Here is a 26335-nt window from a genome sequence, read left to right on the forward strand (position 1 = left end):
CAGTATGGACCTTCCTTAAAAAACTAAAAATAGAACTACTATACGACCCAGCAGTCTCACTACTGGGCATATACCCTGAGAAAACCATAATTCAAAGAGTCATGTACCACAATGTTCACTGCAGCTCTATTTACGATAGCCTGGACATGGAAGCAACCTAAGTGTCCATCAACAGATGAATAGATAAAGAAGATGTGGCACATACATACAGTGGAATATTACTCAGCTATAAAAAGAAACGAAATTGAGTTATTTATAGTGAGGTGAATGGACCTAGAGTCTGTCATACAGAGTGAAGTAAGTCAGAAAGAGAAAAGCAAATACCGTATGCTAACACATATATATGGAATCTAAAAAACAAACAAATAAAAAAGGTCATGAAGAACCTAGGGGTAAGACGGGATAAAGATGCAGACCTACTAGAGAATGGACTTGAGGATATGGGGAGTGGGAAGGGTAAGGTGGGACAAAGTGAGAGAGTGGCATGGACATATATACACTATGAAATGTAAAAGAGATAGCTAGTGGGAAGCAGCTGCATAGTGCAGGGAGATCAGCTTGGTGCTTTGTGACCACATAGAGCAGTGGGATAGGGAGGGTGGGAGGGAGGGAGATGCAAGAAGGAAGTGATATGGGAACATATGTATGTGTATAACTGATTCACTTTGTTATAAAGCAGAAACTAACACACCATTGTAAAGCAATTATACTCCAATAAAGATGTTAGAAAAAGACAGTGGAAGGGGATTAAGAGGTACAAACTACTAGGTATAAAATAAGTAAGATACAACGGTGTAATGTACAGGACAGGGAATACACCTATTATTTTATAATAACTTTAATTATAATGTATAAAAATATCAAATCACTATGCTGTACACCTGAAACTAATATAACATTGTAAATTAGCTATACTTCAATTTTTTAAAGTTACTTTTTGATGGATATGCAAAAAAAAAAAACATCAACAGCCTAGACTCCATCCCATATCTGACTAATGCCAAAGCCTCCTTTTTAACCACTGTGCCAAACTAAAAATTAAAGTCCAATTCTAGAATTACTGAATATCAGTCTCTGAACTCTGAGCTTCACCTTACAGAAGAGGTGAGAAATAAAAAGTTCTGCAACAGGAAAGGAGATTATTATACTTGAGGTTTACGAGAATCCCTCTCATGGCGATGTATGGAAGATATTGATGGGTAGAAACCGCTGCATGAAATCCAGCTGAGACGTTTACAAAAATCAGAATGAGAATTAAAATTCAGGCCCATTTGATGTAAAAGTCAGTGAATTTTCCTTTGGCCCAATCTGCCCCACCAAGATAACCTCCAAATTTGGAGACAGAAGGAATTCAAGTATGGTGTTACCATCTATTTACTGTTGGGGGTTGTGTCAATATAGAAAGAAAATATTAAAATTGGTTTTGGATATGTGCCATCCCAAAATATTAATATCCTGGAAAATAAACAGGATTCCATAAATTCCAAGAAACTATTTCCAAACTTCTTGATACTTAAATAGGGTATCATCATTATTACGGTATATGTCTCCATCAATATTTTCTCAGCATGACTCTTTGTTGGTATTGCCTCGATTACTTTTAAACTTTAAAACATGGGAGTCCTATTTAACACAGCTCATGAATTTAATGAAAATTTTTGTTAAGTTCTTGTAATCACTTCAGAAAGGTAGAAAAATATTTTTAACTGATAGATGACCCGATTTCAGGTAAGTCCTAGGAAAGGAGCCTTTGTCATTATTACTGAAGTCAAGACATCTACAACTAGAATTGTAAACAGGAATGCAAAGGATAGTGATAAATTTATCATTTGGTTCAATTCAATCCAATTAAATAAACTGTTATTGAACAACTACTTCATGCAGGGCACTCTGCTAGGTAATGGGATTACAAGAAGGCTTGAAATAAAGTTGCTCTCCCCTAGGACACAGAAATCTATCTTGCTGCAGAAAGAACGTCGCTTTTACAGTCACAATGTCCTGGCTTTGAATCCTGACCCTGCCTTGCAGTGGTGCATGTCCTGGGGCAAATCACTCAAACTCTCCAAGTCCCTACTTATTCCCCTTTGAAACAGCCAAAGTGATATACTGTATCTAACTTGCATAGTTGCTATAAGATTTAGTAACAAAGTAGGTAAATCCCAATGCACATTAGCTATTAGCCTTAGTAGATAAGACTAGCTTTTAAACAGCTATAACAAATGACCCTGTAAAAGAAATTTATATTATAGAGAAGCAGAGTGATAACACTTTTATTCTTTCAGAGTTTTTTAAGGAGATAATTTTATGAGAAATGAGTAGACAATGAAAAATTTTCTTCAGTCATTCAATAAATAGCAGACATCCCAACTGAAAAAGGAAACTAGACATTTATCAAACCAACCACATTCTCATATGTTGCATTATTTAATCCTAACCACAGCCCCATAAGGATGTACTATTTTGTCTATCTTCCAGATAAGGAAACAGACTCAGAGAGATGAAATTATGTCCAAGGTCACAAGCTAGCAAGTAGCAGAACCAGAACACAAACCTCTATGCACCCCGTGCCTTGCATCCCTGGGCCACCTCCCAGCCTATTTGGAGATGCCTATACGAAGAATTTTGTAGAAAGTATTCCATGAACGTTTGCTAATCTGAGTGGAGTTACTATCTGGATGTAAAAGGAATACAGAGAGATATCTCACTAGAAGGGCTGGTGAATTCAGCAGGATTTGGGGATCTTTGGGATAAGGAAGGCAGGGAGTTACAAGTTGTTGAGATGGGCATGAATGGAACCCACCCATCTCCAAGTTACTTTCAGAGTGTTGGTGAAATGATGCTTCTGTAAAGCCTCTTACAAAGACAAAGAAGAGTAAGATTTTTATTAGTATGCAAGAAACTAGTACACTAGTTTCTTCAAATGTTTCTAGATGGCCGCCATCTAAGCCCTCCCACCATTCTGATTTACCTTTTAACATGCTCCTTCAAGAGTGTATTATACCCTTCTTAAAATCATAACTTCTAGAGATGAACGCAATGACCCAAGTTGTGGTCAGTTTAAAAGGGGGTGAAAAGCACAAAACCTCCTTCACTTTGAACACTATCAAAATTAATGTGGCCTAAGGTGGTATAGGTATTCTGTTGTGTTTTTAGCAGCCACGAACCATTTAAGTGACCCTTAGAGTCTACACAATTTCACCTAAGAAACACATGTTTTTAATTGACAAAAAAAAAATTCCATCCTGGTATTTCCCAAAGTCTTTAAGAGATACCCAACAAGAAGACTTCCTATTTCAGACCGTAACTAGGGTTAAAGAGGTTTCAGAATCACAGCACTGTTTCCTAAATAGAGTTGACAGCTAAACCGTTTCTCTTTGGTGAGTCAACAGGAACTGAGCAACCACCTGGAGAACAAACCCATCCTTGGTGGCAGCTCTTCTCTTCCCCATTTGCTTCCATTCTGTCTGCATCACAAATTGGATACAGCTTTTAGGGGCAAGTTCTCTAGGAAAGAAAAGTGATTAAAATAGAAAGGTTTCCCATAAAAAGAAATCTCTGTATTAAAGATCACTTTTTTCCTAAGAAAAATAAATGAATAAATCACTCCATGGATCTGCATTGCTAGTTTAATATTTCTGAATTGAGGCTTTCTGAGGAGACTTTGTCAAGGTTTGTTAGAAGGCTTTGACGTATGAGAAAGATATAGTCTGCCGCGTACTGCAAAAAAAAAAAAAAAAAAAAAAGATACACAGTCTGTGGCTCCTTCTTATGATACCGTCTTAGGAATAGAGAAAAGAAGGTGCCCCTTGGCCCCGGTTGGGGTTTCTGCAGAAACACACTATGAACTAGTATTATGCAGAATATAAGCCTCATGATCTGTAAGGTCAAGGACAAATGAAGCATCTAAATGGTTGTGTAAGAGAATTAATTTCAAATTCTTAATAGGCAGGAATACGAATAGAGGGAAGAATATGGTTATTACAGTAAGGAAAAACACAGAACCAAAAGAGCAGCTTTTCCCTTTACATTCAGAATAAAAAATAATACTAAAAATATTCTTTAACTCGTCCAGTCATGTGCTAATTTCTCCTCAGATCCCATTTTCAAGAATTAAACATTTATTGAGTACCTACTCATGGCCAGGAAATAAATAAGTATTGAGAATCCAAAGAAAAATAGGACAAGTTTCTTGACCTCTTGTAACTCTCATTTCAGAATGGTATAAAATGACAAATTAGGGGCTTCCCTGGTGGCACAGTGGTTGGGAGTCCGCCTGCCGATGCAGGGGACACGGGTTTGTGCCCCGGTCCGGGAAGATCCCACATGCCGCGGAGCGGCTGGACCCGTGAGCCATGGCCGCTGAGCCTGCGCGTCCGGAGCCTGTGCTCCGCAACGGGAGAGGCCACGACAGTGAGGAGCCCGCGTACCACAAAAAAATTTAAAAAAATAAAATTACAAATTATAACACAGCATATTTGCCAATAGGTTTGTCTGGTCCCAAAGGCTCTTTCCATGAAAAACCTGTGTAGTTTGTCTTCAGAATTCTCTGATTTTCCCTTTATGTAATATCTTCCTCTTCTCAACCATCATCTTACCACAGACTCCCAGAGCTCATAATTGCTATCATGGGGGAATTAAACCACCCCATGATGAGCAGATATCAAATCTGCAGTCACAATTCCCAGGCTCTCATCCTGGGTTTATGACTAATAAGCTATGTGATTCTGGGCAAGTCATTTCTTCTCTCTAGACCTTAAATTCCTCACTTATGAAATAGAGAGAGGGTCTGAAGCATCTTCAAGGCCCTTCCAGGTGTGACATTCCATGCTATGCTCTACACCTGCCAGAAGCATTAGAAGAGAAACAGCAATGTTTGACCAAAAAGCAGCAACTCTCTAATAATGAAATTTCAGGTACTATGCTGCCTCTTGGGGAAATAGAGCAGCTTGAGGCTGAGGGTACCAGGTCTATCTGATCCCAATCAATTCAACAGGCATATGAAGAGAGTATACTATGGACCAGGTGAAGAAAATAGCTTCTGACTTCAAGAAGCTTTGATTTCGGTAGCAGAAGTAGACTTGTAAACAGTGTAGAAGATTAAGAACTCAGAGTGGAAAGCACAAGACATTGGGTAAAGCCAGAATACCTGAAACAATCTAGAGTTTCAGGAAAGGCCTCCCAAAGTCCATGACAATTAAGCTGAAGCAAGAAGGACAAGGAACAAAGTTCTTATAGGAGGGAAAGGGTGGGTGGGACTGTCTTCCAGGCAGAAGCAGCAGGAGGTTGAAAGTCTTAGAAGTTCCAATGAGCAGGATGTCTTCAGAAACTTTGAGGTGCTCAGCGTGGTTAGAGCCCAAGGTTCACATTGCAAAGAAGCAGTGCCTAAGTTGAATATGGAAAAGCGGGCAGGAGCCTGAAACTGGGGGCCTTGGGTTTCACGCTAAGGAGCTTAGACATTATTCTGCGGGTCTCAGGGGAGTTGAAAAGGTTTAAGCAGAGATGGGTGATCCATAAGGAGCTCCTCCCTCATCCACATCTTGGACCAGGTTGTCTGTCTCAGATAAACCTATAATTTAGGATCCATCTGCCTGCCTTTTCCAGTCTTCTTGAAACTCCACCAAGCTGCGCCTTCCACCACCCTACCCCTAAGATTCCCTGCTATGAAGACCCCAGGAGAACCCATTCTGTACGAGCTAAGCATTTCTGCATGGGCTGCTTCCCAAGCAAGACAGCCAAAAGCTGAGCACAAGCTCCGAACAAACTCGGCAGCTCCTGAATTATTCAGGGCACTATTAAAATGAGACTCACAACTCACAGGGCAAATTAATTTTAATTTTTAAACAGGCAACATTTTAAACTGTTCATTTCCTTGAAATGTATCCATCCTGGTATTTTTATCATCAGAAGAGTAAGTAAAGCTCACATCAGAAAGGAAAAAAGAGCTGGCATGCCCTAGATTGGAACTCCCTAATGTCCAGGAAGGAGCCCCCCAGAATGACCAGTCACATCTAGTCTCAAAGGGTATGTATCTTGAAAATCCAGCATCAGTCTAAGAAATTCAGTTCTAGAAAATTCACTATCCCTCTGCTTTTGTTAGAATAGCATGTGGTCAGTAGCCTGAAATTCCAACACCTTCTGCCAGAGTTCTTTAACTCTGCAGTTGATTTCCACACAAAAGCAAGAGGAAAGCTGAGTCAATGGCTTACGGTATTGAGACCTAAGAACATCCCCCTGAACTATGATCTTCTCTCCAGGGCAAGGACTGTGTGTTGCCATCCTTTGTTAGGTTCCCAGCACCTAACACACAGTTGTGCAAGTAAGATGTACTCTACTGAACTGAAAATTCACATGGAAAACCCTTTTCAAACACAGGATGTCTTTTATGTTTTTCCATTTCTTCTGAGCTATCTCTGCTCTCTAGGACTAGGAGTTTAAGTGTCCTCAGGATGCAGTGGCCCCAGAAACAAAATGAAATACCATCACTGCTACCTAAACTTTGCCTAAAAATGACCAGATTCTGATTCTTTTGTCCTTCAGACATTCAAGATCAGTGTGGCTGCCACACACGTGTAAACTGAAATGAGGAGGCCATGTTAGGGGGAGGGCAAGACTGATACCCCAGCTTTCTCCCTCAGCTTTCTCCCTCCCAATCCAGGACTTCTACCATTACACTCTATGGTCTGATGGAATCAGGACGTTTCTCAGACACTCAACTGACTTCCTCCCCTACTCTTTCCTTTCCTGACTGCTGGGAATCACAGAATGAAATGTGAACCAAAAAGAAAAAAAAAAAAAAAAGAACAAAGAGCGTTGCAAACCACCTAGTCTTACAAGGGTTTAGTCTCAACCCACTGAAGTTGCCCACCTACACTGCACCCTGAGAGGAATTCAGGATGAAAAACAGCATGAGGCACTCTGTGTTTTGGGTAAACAATCCCCTAGATAGTTAGATGTATATCTCAGGAACAATTTCAATGACCCCAGATTCTTGCATCTTCTCACATATAGAAAAGCACTAAAATCACTAACTCGAGGTACCTGTTCTTTGTGCTCAGCAGTAATCTTTTGCCAAGATGTACGCTTGACTACACATATTTCCCACCCCCAAAAATTATGTATATACTGGTTCCTCCCCTACCTCTTCAGAGCAGCTCCTCAGAGGTGGCTCTGGCCTAGGTCCTCAGGAGACCCTGAATAAAACTTAAACTCACAGCTCTCATGTTGTGTGTCTTTCTTTAAAGACAGAAGAAAATAAGTGAATGTTTTTGAGACCCCTTCACTACAAGTCCAATTTATATACAATATATATACAATTATATACAATATATATTATATACAATTTATATACAATATAACATTATTTAACCTTTTCAATAAGTCTTTGAGGAAGAATATTTTTTAATTGGCATATGACATATAACACTATTAGTTTTAGGTATACAATATAAAGATGATACATGTTTATACTGTGAAATGATCACCACAATTAGTTAATATCCATCAACACAGATAGTTGTTTTTTTTTTTTTCTGGTGGTGAGAACTTTTAAGACCTACTCTCTGATCAATCTTCAAATATATAATACAGTACTGTTAACTACAGTTGCCATGCTGTATGTTACATCCCTAGGACTTATCTTCTAACTGGAAGTTTGTACCTTTTGACTATTTTCCTCCATTTTGCCTATTCCTTAACGCCTGCCTCAGGCAACCACCAATTTGTTCTCTGTATCTATGAGTTTGTGGAGGTCTTTTGTTTTGCTTTGTTTTAGATTCTACATAAAAGCAAGATCATACAGTATTTGCCTTTCTCTCTGACTCATTTCATTTAGCATAATGCCAGGAAGAATTTTTTTTTTTTTTTTTTTTTTTTTTTTTGCGGTACGCGGGCCTCTCACTGCTATGGCCTCTCCCGTTGTGGACCACAGGCTCCGGACGCGCAGGCTCAGCGGCCATGGCTCACGGCCCAGCCGCTCCACAGCATGTGGGATCTTTCCGGACCGGGGCACGAACCCATGTCCCCTGCATTGGCAGGTGGACTGTCAACCACAGCGCCACCAGGGAAGCCGAGGAAGAATTTTTTTATACCTATGTTGTATCTGAGAAAAACTGAGGCCCAACAGGATTAATTAGTAAACCTAAGGTCACACAGAAAACCAGTGGTGATACTGAGATTTCAATCCATGTCTGTCTGACTCCAAAGTTCTTGTTCTTTCTACTCTACTGAGGAGGTTCTGGGTGGGTTGGGGTGACCTTTCTGGACAAGCAGGGAGTCCTTCTTTTCACAGCCCCTACTCAGGCTCGCAGCCTACATGAGCAAGGTTTCTTGACACTGGTGTCCCCTCACCCCTAGGCAGTCAGGATGTTTCATGCCCTGCCCATCTGTGTCTCACCACAATTTCTCAGACTCACCAATGCCCTGCCCATGGCACCACAGGAATGATAGTCACTAGCATTTTGGAAAAGGCTCCAGTGTCCAGAAAGGCAGCTCTATTCAGTTCTTTTCTACCCACTCTCAGCTATACTCTCATTTTCAGACCACTGACACTGTTTTAACTAAGGGTCTCATGAGCTCTTCTACTTGACAACTTCCTAATTGGTCTCTCTGCCTCCTGTCCTTCCCTCTTCCAAGCTGTACTCTACACTGATTTCAAAGATGTGGTTCCAAAATGTAAATATGCTTATAAACTCTCTTCTACTTGATCACGTGCAAATCTTAAGCAGGGTATATAAGGCCCTCTGTGTTCTGGCCTCTGACTCTTCTCTTGTCCCTTGCTAATCTCCCTATACCCATTCCTTTTGTTTTGTTATATTATAACTTTATTGAAGTATTACTGAAGAACAATAAACTGCACATATTTAAAGAGTGCAATTTAATGAGTTTTGACATGCATGCACCCATAAACAGCACCAAAATCAACACCACCCTCAAAAGCTTCCTTTGAAATCCATCCTTCATCGGACCTCATTCCCAGTTAATCTCAACTCAGTTTTCTGTTACTATAGATTAATTTATATTTTCTAGAGTTTTATTTGGATAGAGTCATATAGCATGTATTCTTCTTGATAAAACTTTCTTCATTCAGCATAATTATTTTGAAATTTGTAGGTGTGGTTGCTTGTATCAATAGTTTATCTCTGAATTGATACATAGCATTCTGTTGTATGGATACACTATAATTTGTTTATCCATTCATGTATTGATGGACATTTGTGTTATTTCCAATTCTGGCTACAAAAAAGATGCTATGAACATTTGTGTGCAAATATTTGTGAGGATCAATGCTTTCACCACTCTTGGGCAATGACTGGGTTGTATGGTAGGTATATGTTTAAATTGTTAAGAAACTATCACACTGTTTTACAAAGTGGTTGTGCTGTTTTACATTTCCAGTACCACATGATGACAGGTCCAGCTTAATCAACACTTTATATGGTCAATTTTTAGATTTTTGTCATTCTAATACTTGTATATTACTACCTCATTGTGGTATTAATTACCATTTTCCTAATAATTAATATACAGTAATTTCCTTTGTGCTTATTTCCTACATTTATATATATCTGTGAAGTGTATATTCAAATCTTTTGCTTACTTTGTTGGGTCATGTGTCTTATTATTGAACTGAGGAAATTCTTTACCTAACACAGACACACGTTTTTTGCAAATATTTTCTCCCAGCTTTTTCATTTTCTTTATACTGCATTTTGCTTTTTTTTTGTTTTGTATTTTTTTAACATCTTTATTGGAGTATAATTGTTTTACAATGGTATGTTAGTTTCTGCTTTATAACAAAGTGAATCCGTTATACATATACATATGTCCTGATATCTCTTCTCGCTTGCATCTCCCTCCCTCTCACCCTCCCTATCCCACCGCCTAGGTGGTCACAAAGCACTAAGCTGATCTCCCTGTGCTATGCGGCTGTTTCCCACTAGATATCTATTTTAGGTTTGGTAGTGTATATATATGTCCATGCCACTCTCTCACTTTGTCCCAGCTTACACTTCCCCCTCCCCATATCCTCAGGTCCATTCTATAGTAGGTCTGCATCTTTATTCCCATCTTGCCCCTAGGTTCTTCATGACTTTTTCTTTTTTTCAGATTCCACATATATGTGTTAACATACGGTATTTGTTTCTCTCCTTCTGAGTTACTTCACTTTGTATGACAGTCTCTAGGTCCATCCACCTCACTAAAAAAACTCAGTTTCGTTCCTTTATAGGGCTGAGTAATATTCTGTCGTATATATGTGCCACATCTTCTTTATCCATTCATCTGTTGATGGACACTTCAGTTGCTTCCATGTCCTGGCTATTGTACATAGAGCTGCAATGAACATTTTGGTACATGACTCTTTTTGAATTAGGTTTTCTCAGGGTATATGCCCAGTAGGGGGATTGCTGGGTCGAATGGTAGTTCTATTTTTAGTTTTTTAAGGAACGTCCATACTGTTCTCCATAGTGGCTGTATCAATTTACATTCCCACCAACAGTGCAAGAGGGTTCCCTTTTCTCCACACCCTCTCCAGCATTTATTGTTTGTAGATTTTTGATGATGGCCATTCTGACTGGTGTGAGATGATATCTCATTGTAGTTTTGTTATGCATTTCTCTAATGATTAATGATGTTGAGCATTCTTTCATGTGTTTGTTGGCAATCTGTATAACTTCTTTGGAGAAATGTCTATTTAGGCCTTCTGCCCATTTTCGGACTGGGTTGTTTGTTTTTTTAATGTTGAGCTTCATGAGCTGCTTGTAAATTTTGGAGATTAATCCTTTGTCAGTTGCTTCATTTGCAAATATTTTCTCCCATTCTGAGGGTTGTCTTTTCGTCTTGTTTATCATTTCCTTTGCTGTGCAAAAGCTTTTAAGTTTCATTAGGTCCCATTTCTTTATTTTTGTTTTTATTTCCATTTCTCTAAGAGGTGGGGCAAAAAGAATCTTGCTATGATTTATGTCATAGAGTGTTCTACCTATGTTTTCCTCTAAAAGTTTGATGGAGTCTGGCCTTACATTTCGGTCTTTAATCCACTTTGAGCTTATTTTTGTGTATGGTGTTAGGGAGTGTTCTAATTTCATTCTTTTACATGTAGCTGTCCAGTTTTCCCAGCACCACTTATTGAAGAGGCTGTCTTTTCTCCACTGTATATTTTTGCCTCCTTTATCAAAGATAAGGTGACCATATGTGCATTGGTTTATCTCTGGGCTTTCTATCCTGTTCCATTGATCTATATTTGTTCTTTGTATTTAATTTTTGATAGTTTGATTAATATGTGTCTTGGCGTGTTTCTCCTTGGATTTATCCTGTATGTGACTTTCTGTGCTTCCTGAACTTGATTAACTATTTCCTTTCCCAAATTAGGGAAGTTTTCAACTATAATCTCTTCAAATAGTTTCTCAGTCCCTTTCTTTTGCTCTTCTTCTTCTGGGGCCCCTATAATTCGAATGTTGGTGTGTTTAATATTGTCCCAGAGGTCTCTGAGACTGTCCTCAATTCTTTTCATTCTTTGTTCTTTATTCTGCTCTGCAGTAGTTATTTCCACTATTTTATCTTCCAGGTCACTTATCCGTTCTTCTGCCTCAGTTATTCACCTATTGATCCCTTCTAAAGATTTTTAATTACATTTACTATGTTGTTCATCACTGTTTGTTTGCTCTTTAGTTCTTCTAGGTCCTTGTTAAACGTTTTTTGTATTCTCTCCATTCCATTTCCAAGATTTTGGATCATCTTTACTATCATTATTCTGAGTTCTTTTTCAGGTAGACTGCCTATTTCCTCTTCATTTGTTAGGTCTGGTGGGTTTTTACCTTGCTCCTTCATCTGCTGTGTGTTTCTCTGTCTTCTCATTTTGCTTAACTTACTGTGTTTGGGGTCTCCTTTTTGCCGGCTGCACGTTCGTAGTTCCCGTTGTTTTTGGTGTCTGTCCCTAGTAGCTAAGGTTGGTTCAGTGGGTTGTGTAGGCTTCCTGGTGGAGGGGACTAGTGCCTGTGTTCTGGTGGATGAGGCTGGATCTTGTCTTTCTGTTGGGCAGGTCCACGTCTGGTGGTGTGTTTTGGGGTGTCTGTGACCTTATTATGATTTTAGGCAGCCTCTCTGCTAATGGGTGGGGTTGTGTTCCTGTCTTGCTAGTTGTTTGGCATAGGGTGTCCAGCACTGTAGCTTGCTGGTCATTGAGTGGAGCTGGGTCTTGGCATTGAGATGGAGATCTCTGGGAGATTTTCACCGTTTGATATTACGTGGTGCTGGGAGGTCTCTTGTGGACCAGTGTCCTGAGCTTGGCTCTCCCACCTCAGTGGCACAGCCCTGACCCCTGGCTGGAGCACCAAGATCCTGTCCTCCACACGGCTCAGAATTAAAGGGAGGAAAAAAAGAAAGAAAGAAGGAAGAAGATAAAATAAAATGAAATAAAATAAAGTACGATAAAATAAAGTTATTAAAATAAAAATTAAGAAAAAAAATTTTTTTAAAGGACAGACAGAACCCCAGGACAAGTGGTAAAAGCAAAGCTATAGAGACAAAATCACACACAGAAGCATACACATACACACTCACAAAAAGAGAAAAAGGGGGGGGGAAAATATATATATATATATATCGTTGCTCCCAAAGTCCACCTCCTCAATTTGGGATGATTCGTTGTCTATTCAGGTATTCCATAGATGCAGGGTACATCAAGTTGATTGTGGAGATTTAATCCGCTGCTTCTGAGGCTGCTAGAAGAGATTTTCCTTTCTCTTTGTTCGCACAGCTCCTGGGGTTCAGCTTTGGATTTGGCCCCGCCTCTGCCTGTAGGTCACCTGAGGGCATCTGTTCTTCGCTCAGACAGGACGGGGTTAAAGGAGCTGCTGCTTCGGGGGTCTGGCTCACTCAGGCCAGGGAGCGGGAAGGGTAAGGAGCGCGGGGCGAGCCTGCGGCGTCAGAGGCCGGCGTGACGTTGAACCAGCCTGAAGCGAGCCGTGCGTTTTCCCGGGGAAGTTGTCCCTGGATCACGGGACCCTGGCAGTGGCGGGCTGCACAGGCTCCCGGGAGGGGAGGTGTGGATAGTGACCTGTGCTCACACACAGGCTTCTTGGTGGCGGCAGCAGCAGCCTTAGCGTCTCATGCCCGTCTCTGGAGCTCCTTTAAGCGGCACTCTTAATCCCTTCTCCTCGCACACCAGGAAACATAGAGGCAATAAAAATTCTCTTGCCTCTCCGGCAGCTCCAGACCTTTTCCCGGACTCCCTCCCAGCTAGCCGTGGCACACTAGCCCCCTTCAGGCTGTGTTCACGCAGCCCACCCCAATCCTCTCCCTGGGATCTGACCCCCGAAGCCCGAGCCTCAGCTCCCAGCCCCCGCTCGCCCTGGCGGGTGAGCCGACAAGCCTCTCAGGCTAGTGAGTGCTGGTCGGCAGCGATCCTCTGTGCGGGAATCTCTCCGCTTTGCCCTCCGCACCCCTGTTGCTGTGCTCTCCTTCGCGGCTCTGAAGCTTCACCCCTCCAACACCCGCAGTCTCCGCCCACGAAGGGGCTTTTTAGTTGTGGAAACCTTTCCTCCTTCACAGCTCCCTCCCACTGGTGCAGGTCCCGTCCCTATGCTTATGTCTGTTTTTTCTTTTTTCTTTTGCCCTATCCAGGTACGTAGGGAGTTTCTTGCCTTTTTGGAGGTCTGAGGTCTTCTGCCAGCGTTCAGTGGGTGTTCTGTAGGAGTTGTTCCACATGTAGATGTATTTCTGATGTATTTGTGGGGAGGAAGGTGATCTCTGCATCTTACTCTTCCACCATCTTGAAGCTCTCTATCCCTATCCCCATTCTTAATCCCGGTGTTCCAACAATATCAAAATATTGCCATTTCCCATTCTGCAGCCTACCTGTGAGTTTTACACATATTGCAATACACACACACACACACAAATACACACCTCTCCAACTAGTAAACTTCTAATTATTCATCAAAGCCTAGATTAAATGTAGCTCTTTCATGAAGCTTCCCATAATCATTGCAGAAGTTTATCACTCATCTCTGGGCACCCACTGTCCTCTGTACATCCTTAAATTATAAGACCTATCCCATGTCAATCTGTCATTTTAGAACTCTTTTCCTTGTTAGATTTGTGTGTGTGTGTGTGTGTGTGTGGTTTTTTTGTTTTTTGTTTTTTTTTAGATTGTGTGTTTAAGGAAATAGAAACTGTCTTATTTATCTTTGAATCCCAGGTTGAACGTACCAAACACTCAAACATTTTAGGAATGAATGGGTTGAATCAATGGATAGTTTAATAATTAATATAACAAGGAATAGTACCAGGGTAGCTGAATTCTACCCTTAGTTCTCTTAGTAACTTGCTGTGTCATCAGTCTTCCAATATTTTCATTTTCCAACTAAACAATTTTCTGTATGAAAAAAACATGCTAACCAGCTAATACTCGTAGTTTTTACCATGTGGTAGTTTTATCAATTAATAAATGGGTATTCTGATGATTTATACATCAATCTTCTGTGAATGTGGTTAGCGTAAGCCAATCCTCATGATGCAAACTCCAGCTTCCTTGGGAAGACTATCTTTGGGATCAAAGCAAGTGAAGAACCAGCTTATAGGACTGTGTTAAACTGGCCGGTCCGATTCTATCTTTATGGAATTGCTCTTTAATTGAAATTTAAATTGTTGTCAGATCTTAACCACTGAGTCTCTAATGCTTGTTAATTATAAAGTAGAGGACTAGATTAGATCCTGAAACACAAAACTCAAATGCCTGCTGTTAGCCCAAATGAACAAACTCAGCTGGGTGTTAGACCAAAAGAAGCTTGGTTGCATCTATGACTATCACAATCACGATTTCTTCCTAGTTGCATTGTCCATTAAAACATAAGATACCAAACCAAGCACAGCCATTGACCTCGTATAGCCATCAGTCACCTGGTACAGAGGTCTTGTTACCCTTATGACCATAATATGATTTAAGACTATAATGCTGTGGCCGCCATTTCTATGACCTACATTCTTCATTTATTTCTGTGATAGTTAAGTATTGCATTTCCAGAACTTACGCATCTTCTAACTGGAACTTTGTACTCTGACAACATCGCCCCATTTCACCCAGCCCCCAGCCCCAGAGTTCATTCTACTTTCTGTTTCTGCAAGTTCAGCTTTTTTAGATTCTACATGCAAGTGACACTACACAATATTTGTCTCTGTCTGACTTATTTCACTTAGTGTAGTGCCCTCAAGGTCCATCCGTGATGGACATGTTAGCTAATGCTACGGTGCTAATCACATTACAATATATAATTGTATCAAATCAACATATTGTATACATTAGATGTAGACAGTGTCTTATGTCAATTATATCTCAGTAAAGCTGGGAAAATAAATAATTTAAATTTTTTTAACAAAGAAATGAAAATAATAAGTATTACAGGCATTGAAGTAAGTGCTAATCATACTGGTATCAATAATCCTGACCCTGCCATCAACAGACACCAAGGTCTGCTGGAAGAGATGAACTTTTCTTTAATTAAAGACATTAAGTGGTGTCAAAGAGGGTTACAAGGAGCAGTGGGAACACAAGAAGAGGTATTGTCTATGCACAAGAGAGTGGCCCCAGGAAGGCCAGAAAGGCTTCACAGAGGAGGTGACATGTGAACTGAATCCAGGAATAGAAAGAGTTTTTCAGGCAAGGAAGGGCATTCCATGCAAGGTGAACAGCACGGGCAAAAGCACTAAAAAGTGAAAAAGCTCAGAGTGGAAGCAGGGAGGATATAAACACTCAATTATCTCCTTAGTCCAGAAACTGCAGGAGGTGAGGAAACAGAAAAGAAAGGAAAAGTACTCTGGTTCCACTGAGGCTTGTCCCCTGCCTCTTAAAGGACAGTAACCCCCCACCACAAGCACCACCATTCTTCATCTGCACCCTTGGTCCAGGTTTTCCAAAGAAGTAAAATGCCTCTCATTACCAAATACAGTGCGTGCTCATGCTGCAGCTTCCTTTCCCATGGGGAGATGTTCAGCCCAGCAAGCAAGACCCTCTTCCTCAGAAGCCCTAGCCGCCCAGAGGGGCTCTTCACTGAAAGCCATTTGATCGATGTTTATTCTTTGTAGCAATAGATAGACACTGAACAGTTGGTTTAACATTTTCCTTAAATAACTGCTTACTATATAGGTTGTTAAACTTTTTATTAACGCTTCGTGTAACCTTCTACACCCTCAAGTGGAAAACTGTAAGTAGGGAGAAGAAAAGGGAATTAACAGTAAGAGCCACGGCTTACATAGCACACACAGTGTTCTGGATATGACTGTGCATCACAAATGTTAATTCACTTAATCCTCACTACAGCCCAATGAGGCAAGTCCTACTATTAACTTATTTTACAGCTGAGGCAACTGAGGCTCAGAGAGCTTTCTTCTCATCTATCAGTACTTGCTGGTAAGTGATGAGAACTGACTTTTGAACTCAGGCAGGAGACTGCAGGCTTTGCTCTTTAAAGCTGTGATATACGCCTTGGGATCAAGTAGATACAATTGCTTCTGCCCAATGCTTTGGATAAAGTGTATCATTTAATCCTCATGACAGTCTATATTATGAATTAAAAACTGAGGCTTACATTTGCAGCAACATGAATGCACCTAGAGATTATGTTATTAAGTAAGTCAGAAAAAGAAAGACAAATACCATATGATATCACTTTATGTGGAATCTAAAATATGATCCAAATAAACTTATTTACAAAACAGAAACAGACTTACAAATGTAGAAAAACTTATGGTTACCAAATGGAAAAGGGGGAATAAATTAGGAGTTTAGGATTAGCAGATACAAACTACTATACATAAAATAGATAAACAACAAGGTGGTCTTATATAGCACAGGGAACTATATTCAATATCTTGTAATAAACCATAATGGAAAAGAATATGAAAAATAATTTTATATATATATGTATATACACACATATATATAAAATCTGAATCACTTTGCTGTATACCAGAAACACAACACTGTAAATCAACTATACTTCAATTAAAAATTTAAACTTTTTTTTTAAAAGCTGAGGCTTAGAGAGCATAACTGGCCCAAAGTTGAACAGCTAGTAAATGAAAGAGGTGGCATTTGATTTCCAGTCTACCTAAATTGAAACTCCTGCCACCGTGTCTGTCTCTGTAAGGGCTAGGGGTTTTCACAGAAGGAAGAGAACAGGTTAACAAAACAGAAGGCCTGACTTCCCCAGATGACATTATCTGCATTTTAATTCCAATATCTGGTAGAATTGAAAATACCTGAAACTGAGACTTCATTAAACAGGAGTTTTGCCCAGATCACTGGCCGTCAAGCAGCGCTCCTTGAAGCCCCAAGGGCTTCTTCAGTGGGGAAGTCCAAGTACTTCACATAATCCCCCGTATTAGTCAGCTTTTGTTGCACTGACATGCAGCTCTCAAACCCTGGGCCTCACAACAACAAAGGTTTATCTCTCACTCACCTTGCACGTGGTCTGGACTATGACACTGCCAGCAATTATATCACCTCTAAAATTATAAATTCAATCTCCTACTCACCAACTATGAACTCCTATCACTCTCCCAGATCATATGCTCTAGCATCCCCGTATCAATTATTATTCAACCTCATTGAGATCACCAATCCACTGACCCTCCACCTGTGATCTAATTGCCAGTTTTCTATCACATAGACCCCAGCTGAGATCCATGGCCCATGGTTATTATCAAGGTCCTATTAGTATCCCTCACTCCTTTGTCTACATCTACCCTCAACTGTGCTCATCCCAACCCCTAATGAACCTAACCTTCTGCCTTCTCACTCATTTCCTCATTCACACAGCTGAGTTTACTGAAGGACATCACATAATTAGAAAAATTGCTTTCACCCTATATTCATGATCAACAACCCCGAACTCAACACTGCCTGTCCGTGAATGTTACTGCATTCTTCTAAGAAGCTCAGCCTCCTACTCTTCGCAAAGTTCTCCAGTTTCCTCAAAGATCCCATACTTCACCCATATTCACAGTAGTGGGTCTTACTTTGTATTTTATGTGGGAAGAAAAAGAGAAGCCACCTGACAGTAGCTCCCACACCTTCAAATCTACCAGAACACCTAATCTGCAGCCATTTCTCCTTCCCTCCTGTTATAACCATGAAACATCCCTTCTACTAACGATGGTCACTGTCTCTACCCTTTACGTATGCTCTGGATTTCACTCTCTCTTGTGTCCCCAGTTATCCTTTTCTACCTTGAATCTTTTGTCTCTCCTTCTCTAATTGATTTTTACATCATCATTAAAACTGTTATCACATCTCCTATATTTTATTTTTATTTTATTTTTTGCGGTATGCGGACCTCTCACTGTTGTGGCCTCTCCCGTTGCGGAGCACAGGCTCCGGACGCGCAGGCTCAGCGGCCATAGCTCACGGGCCCAGCCGCTCTGCGGCATGTGGGATCTTCCCGGACCTGAGCACAAACCCATGTCCCCTGCATCGGCAGGCAGACTCTCAACCACTGTGCCACCAGGGAAGCCCCATCTCCTATATTTTAAAAAAATTCTCTCTAGCTTCTAAATCCCTCTCTAGCTACTGTCCCATTTTTCTGCATAGCAAAACTCAAAAAAGTTACAATGATATATGCCACATTTAAATGAGGAGACGTGAACAAAGCACCTTTAACCATGTCTGATCTATGCCAGCTGCTCAATAAATGATAGAACTGGTAATAAAACAGTAACAAAGATAATGACTGCAACCGACACAAATCTTCTCATATGGGAGCACAGCCCTTAGCATTGTAAGTGGATTACCTCTGTTTGCTCTTACAAAAACCTGTGAAATAGGTATTAATTTTTTCCCAATTTTATAGATTATGTATCTGAAGCTTAGAAAGGTTCATTGGCCCAAGGTCACAGAGCTAGTAGCAGAGATGACTAGGATTTCCTTCCAAATCCGTCTGACTACATAAATAAAAATTATCACCCTCTAAATCACCCTCATCTTCTGTTTCTCTAGCACTCTCTATATACCTCTCCCTCCTAAGAACAGAGACAATTTTTTTTTACCAAGAGCAGAGGGATGACAGTCAGGATGTACCTGTGTGAAGCTGAGTCATGCGGGCATCCCCTCCAGATCCCTTAGAGCGTCCGTCCACGAGCACATCCACCAGGAAGATGCCGAGGAAAGCGTTTTGTCGGGGGAACACCAGGTTTAACTCATAAGCAATGATGGAGGAATCACCTGTGGATAATGACGATGTTAGAAGAGTTTCTAATGCAGAGAATTGAAGTTTGGGGAGGAAGCAAGCTTTGTGAGTCTGGGTTGGGGAGAGACAGCATAGGAGTGGACCGATGATGATAATACCAAACATGCACTAAAGATGGATGCACCTTTTGGGTGGGGATGAAGTGTTAGCTACAATGGGAATGGTGGACCCCAAGTTTATGAAAGGACTTTAGACCATGAGCTATCTGTACCCAGCTAATTATGACCCTGGTTCAGGGTTTTTTGTTTCGTTTTGTTTTTGTGGTATGCGGGCCTCTCACTGCTGTGGCCTCTCCCGTTGCTGAGCACAGGCTCCGGACGCGCAGGCTCAGCGGCCATGGCTCATGGGCCCAGCTGCTCCGCGGCATGTGGGATCCTCCCGGACCAGGGCACGAACCCGTGTTCCCTGCATTGGCAGGCAGACTCTCAACCACTGTGCCACCAGGGAAGCCCCGGTTCAGGGTTTTAAACAGCTCTCTTGAGTTCATTTAGGTAAAGCACTTAGCACAGCCCCTGATAAATTGTAGGAGATCAGCAATGGTGGCTATTACTGTTATTGTTCAGGATCTTCACATGGTGTTTACTGAATAAATGCTGATTCCTCTTTTTACAGTAAATTTTTTAAATTGCATATTAGTAGAATTCCTCATGCATCCGAGATGAGTAAAAATAGCTAATACTTTTTAAGCACTCACTTTGCCAGGCTGTTAAATTAACTCATTTAACCTTCTCAATAATTCCTTAAAGAACATGCTCTCATTATTTCAATTTTACAGAGAAGCTAAGTAGCTTGTATAAGGTCACACACTGAGTAGATGTTAGAGACAGAATTGAACCTATTTCCTTAACTACCATCCCATAATGATCAATATAGGTATTATACAATCCATTTGTCTGATGCATATAAGAATACTGTGCTAGAAACACAAAGGGTGTATATATAGATAGATATAGATATAGATATATACGTAACAATAACAAAAGATCTTGTGTCTATTCCCAACAAAAAATAATTTTTGGTTAACGTGCAAAAAAAGAAAGAAAGAAAACAAACAAAAACTCATTAAATCCAGCTCAACACAGAGGGAAGGAACTATGAGAAGCAGAAAGTATTCAGTGGATGAGGTGATAACCTTCTCTACATATTAGACCTGGCAGAGTTGGAATGTCCTCAAAGATGTTCTCAATCAATAAGGAAATGTCAAGACCAGAGGGAAAAGCTGATTGTGAGAATGGATGCATCAGAAGTGCTTACAATTAGGTAACAAAAAGCCAAGTGGGAAACATTGGAGGTTAGGACACATTGATTACGAAATCAGTGGCAATATGAAATGTGTACCCTTGAATGCCTCAAAGGCCAAACCAAAAATCTGAGGAAAGTATGGGAGACTAAATAAAACTAGAGAAGGACAGAGGAAAAATAAATTTTAAAGGTGGGGGGAGAGTTGCCTAACCCGGCACTTAATTTTTATATCTACCCTTTGAGACACATGTAATATTCCCATTTTACATGAGAACATTGAGCCTTACAGAAGCAAAGTGAATTTTCCAGGGTTATTCAACTATTATGTAAATTTCAAGCACAAATACTAAAAATCTGAATTGCGCTATCTTGACTTACGAATCTTTCCATTCCTAGGGATTGCCTCTGAAGCAAGAACTGGAATGGTATGGAGAGCATGTCCAACAGGTTTAACTTGGAGAAACAAATGCTGTGGAATCTTAAGCTTTTTCTTTCCTGCCATCCAAATGGGATTCCTCATGCTTCAGAATCACCACTGTATTTTGAAAGCACCAGTTGTGGGACAATCAGCCTGTTACAGCTTTGTATTAGTTACTTGTAGATCCTTGTCATGTTCCTTGTTTTCTTTTTTCCATTTTTATATTTTTCATGGCACCAAGTACAAGGTGAGCTAGTGACTGATAGAATATGAACACAGGGACATGCGTGCACACACACACACACACACACACACTCACACTCATTTCTTCATTAATTTAGCAAAGGATGCTGAAGGGAGGCTGCAGAGTAGCAGGAGTTAGAGCTTGTCTCACCACAGCTTTTCTACCGAGGGCTTACGGTCACAGGTTATATTATTCATGCAAAGTACCATCTTTCTCCAGCCAATAAGCTTAATTTTATGCTATACCACATCATTTTATACTTGGAGTTTATATCACTATTCTGGAAGAACTTAATCCCTTTAAGGGGATATTTACAGATATTGGGAATATTACAATTCTCTACCTATCCTTAACAATTCCAAAATTTTAGGATCTGTTCTTTGCAATATCCCATTCCTAGTACCAAATTATTTTTCAGCTAGAGTTCTTTGGGTTGAAAGCAATAGAAAGTTCAACTCAAAAAGACTTAAGCAATAAGGAAAATTTATCATCTCATGGAACCATTAATGTAAATCCTAGGTAAGGTGACTCCAGGAGTGGTTAATTCAGTTACTGAAAATTATTAAGGACCCAGGTTCTTTCCATCCTCAACGTGTCAGCTTTATTCTCAAAGAAGCTCCTCTAATGATTGAAAAATGCTACTGAATTTTCCAGCTTCCCAAATAAGCATGATTACATCCCTCTTGTGTGTTCTTTTTAAAAGGAAGAAAATCTTTCCCAGAAACCCCTCATTAGACACTCTGTTTTACCTAAGTGGCTTGGATTGGCTCACATGCAATTTGAAAAATGTAAGCTCAGTGAGGGACGTTGTTTGTCTTATTTACCTCTGTATCTTCAGAACTCAGAACAATATTTGATACATAGTTTATTTAAACAACCTATAGAAACCTATTTCATTTTGGAATATAACAATAACAATAGTAAAGTAGTAGCATAGCAGTCTATTGAGACTACAGACTCTAGAGCCAAATGACCTGGGATTTTTTTTTCTCTCTTTTTGGATCTCAAATGAACAAAAATGGATTCATCATATTCCTACATTCATGACACACTCTTATTGCTCCAATGTGTACCTTGTTTATCCACTTATTTTCTAATAATATCATAGAAACTGATGAACTCACTTCTCAAAACAAAAGTTAGGCTCTTGACAAGAGCCTACATCTAACTTTGACCACCATTCACATTCCCTACCTGCCCCACCCAAGACAACAGTCATAATTCATTGTGTCTCAATATTCCTTTGATTTTCTTTTTTTTAAAGTTTATTACAACTGTATGTATTTCTGAAAATATTTTATTTGTTTTCAAATTTACAAAAAGATAATCAACTTATAAGTAATATTTTGGGATTCACTATTTTACTTAATCTTATATTTGCTAATATTCACCCATCTTTTTATGTCACTCTAGTTCATTCCCTTTGACTGCTCTATAATAGTCCATTCAGGGAACAGACCACCATAAATTCTCCTACTTTCCTGTTGATGATCACTTGAGCCATTTGATTTTTGCTGTTATGTAAAAAGCTGCTGTAAACATTCTTGCAGAGCTACTGTTATACACATGCAAGAGTTTCCCTTAGGTGTTTACATGTCAACATGGATTTGCTGGATCATAAGGTACATGAATATTTAAATCAAGTAGATAAAACCAAACTGTTTTCCAACATGGTTGACCCAATTTACATATATAATAGCAGCATCTAAGAGAGCTTGTGGCTCCACATCCTGTCCAATATGTGTGATTGTCGTTTCCTTGATTCCATTTTTTTCTACTGAGTTATTTGTGCTTTCCTTATTGATTTGTAGAAGATTGCATGCACACACACACACACACATATTCTTGATACAACCCCTTTTTTGTCTGTCCCCTGTATCTGGGACAAGTAATTTAATCTATCTGCGCCTTTGTTTTTCACTTTATAAAATAAGGGGAAATAATATTAACTGTGATGGTTAATTTTATGAGTCAACTTGACTGGGCTTAGGGATACCCAGAAAGCTAGTAAACACTATATCTGGGTGTGTCTGTGAGGGTGTATCTGGAGGAGATTAGCATTTGAATCAGTGGACTAAGTAAAGAAAATCAACCTCACCAATGTGGGTTGGCATCATTCAATCCATCAAGGGCCTCAATAAAACAAAATGTGGAGGAAGCGTGAATTTGCTCTCTGCTTGAGATGGGACATTCATCTTCTCCTGCCCTTGGACATTAGCACTCCTGGTTTTCAGGGCTTCAAATTCAGACCAGGACTTATACCATTGGCTCCCCTGGTTCCCAGGCCTTCAGGTTTGGACTAGAATTGCACCACTGGCTTTCCTGGGCCTTGGCTTATAGATAACAGATCATAGGACTTCTCAGCCTCCATAACCACATGAGCCAATTCCTCATAATAAATCTCTTTCTATACATCCCTATCCATCTATCTATCTATCCTATTGGTTCTGTTTCTCTTGAGAACCCTGACTAATACACTACATAGTAAGACTGTTTTGAGGAATATTACTGATATTAGTTAATACATATATAGATAATAGTTGATAGTTGTGGCGAGCGGGGGCTACTCTTTGTTGTGGTGCTCAGGCTTCTCATTGTCGTGGCTTGTCTTGTTGCGGAGCACCGGCTCTAGGTGCACAGGCTTCAGTAGTTGTGGCACATGGGCTCAGTAGTTGTGGCACACGGGCTCAGTAGTTGTGGTGCACAGGCTCAGTAGTTGTGGCGCATGGGCTGTTGCTCCACAGCATGTGGGATCTTCCCTGACCAGGGATCAAACCCATGTCCCCTGCACTGGCAAGTGGATTCTTAACCACTGCGCCACCAGGGCAGTCCATGTTAGCTTTTATTATTTCATGGAACTTGCTACATGCCAGGCACTATAATACCCCATCTAATTTAATCTCACGAAATCCTATGAGGTATCAATGTTATTATTCTCACTTTACAAATAAGAAAGTTGAAGCTTAGAAAGATTAAATAATTTGACCAGGATTATACAGCTAAGATATGATAGGGCTAGATTGTATACCCAAACTGTCTGAAACAGAGTCTCCATTCTTAACCCCTCTACCATACTGCCTCTTTTTATATCATGAAATTGAAAAACTCTTGTGAAATTCTGCAACAAGGCAAGACAATGGAAAATAACACTTTGACTGCTATGCTCATTACGTACATAGAAAATATAGTTTCTACCTTACAAAGTAATTACTAGAACTCAGACTCATCAATATAATATATATATGTATGCATAATAACTAGCACAAAATAGGTGGTTAATAAATGCTAGTTGTGATTATTATTATCTCATAATATCTCACAAATTCAGTGTCACAGATCTTCTCCTCATTTTATAAACAGGAAAAGTAAAGCTCTAAATTAAAAGGGTAAGTTGCCCAAGGTTACATGTTGCAGAGTAGTTACAGACCATTAGCCTGTCTAATTGTAAAGCCTGTGTACCTCTGAAAAAATGCTGTATTTTACTATCAAAAAGTCTGAATTTCTCCAGTTCAAAGGATAAGGATTACATAGCACAGATGAAGAAATGTAAATATGGACAGCTGTTATTATTAAGAAATGACCTAACAGGAAGATGCTCAACATCACTAATTATTAGAGAAATGTAAATCAAAACTACAATGAGGTATCATTTCATACCAGTTAGAATACCCATCATTAAAAAGTCTACAAACAATAAATTGTAGAGAGGGTGTGGAAAAAAGGGAACCCTCCTACACTGTTGGTGGGAATGTAAACTCATGCATTTACTATGGAGAACAGTATGGGGGTTCCTTAAAAAACTAAAAATAGAGCTACCATATGATCCAGCAATCCCCCTCCTGGGCATATATCCAGAAAAGATGAAAACTCTAATTCAAAAAGTTACATGCACCTCAATGTTCATAGCAGCTCTATTTACAATAGCCAAGACATGGAAGCAACCTAAATGCTTGTCGCCAGATGAATGTATAATGAAGATGTGGTACAATATACAATGGAATACTACTCAGCAATAAAAAAGAATGAAACAATGCCATTTACAGCAACTTGGATGGACCTAGAGATTATCATACTAAGTGAAGTAAGTCAGACAGAGAAAAGTGAATATCATATGATATCCCTTATATGTGGAATCTAAAAAATGATACAAATGAACTTATTTACAAAACAGAAATAGACTCACAGACATAGAAAATAAACTAATGGTTACCAAAGGGGAAAGGGCCAGGGGATAAATTAGGAGTTTGGGATTAATAGATACACACTACTATATATAAAATAGATAAACAAGGATCTACTGTATAGCACAGAGAACTATACTCAGTATCTTGTAATAACCTACAATGGAAAAGAATCTGAAAAAGAATATATATGTGAAAAAGAGTATATATATGTATAACTGAATCACTTTGCTGTACAATAGAAAGTAAACACAACATTGCAAATCAACTATACTTCAATAAAATTTTTTAAAAAGAAGACTATAGGGCTTCCCTGGTGGCACAGTGGTTGAGAGTCCGCCTGCGGATGCAGTGGATGTGGGTTCGTGCCCCGGTCCGGGAAGATCCCACATGCCGCAGAGCGGCTGGGCCCGTGAGCCATGGCCACTGAGCCTGCGCATCCGGAGCCTGTGCTCTGCAACGGGAAAGGCCACAACAGTGAGAGGCCCGTGTACTGCAAAAAAAAAAAAAAAAAGAAGACTAGATAGATAACTGAATCAGTTTGCTGTACACCTGAAACTAACACAACATTGTCAATCAACTATACACAACCCAATCCAAAAATGGGCAGAAGACCTAAATAGACATTTCTCCAAAGAAGATATACAGACTGCCAACAAACACATGAAAGAATGCTCAACATCATTAATCATTAGAGAAATGCAAATCAAAACTACAATGAGATATCATCTCACACCAGTCAGAATGGCCATCATCAAAAAATCTAGAAACAATAAATGCTGGAGAGGGTGTGGAGAAAAGGGAACACTCTTGCACTGCTGGTGGGAATGTAAATTGATACAGCCACTGGGGAGAACAGTATTGAGGTTCCTTTAATATTACAAAGAGAACTACTATACAACCCAGCAATCCCACTACTGGGCATATACCCTGAGGAAACCATAATTAAAAAAGAGTCATGTACCAAAATGTTCATTGCAGCTCTATTTACAATAGCCCGGAGATGGAAACA

Source organism: Globicephala melas, chromosome 8 (genome assembly GCF_963455315.2).
Source record: "Globicephala melas chromosome 8, mGloMel1.2, whole genome shotgun sequence".
Classification (NCBI taxonomy): domain Eukaryota; kingdom Metazoa; phylum Chordata; class Mammalia; order Artiodactyla; family Delphinidae; genus Globicephala; species Globicephala melas.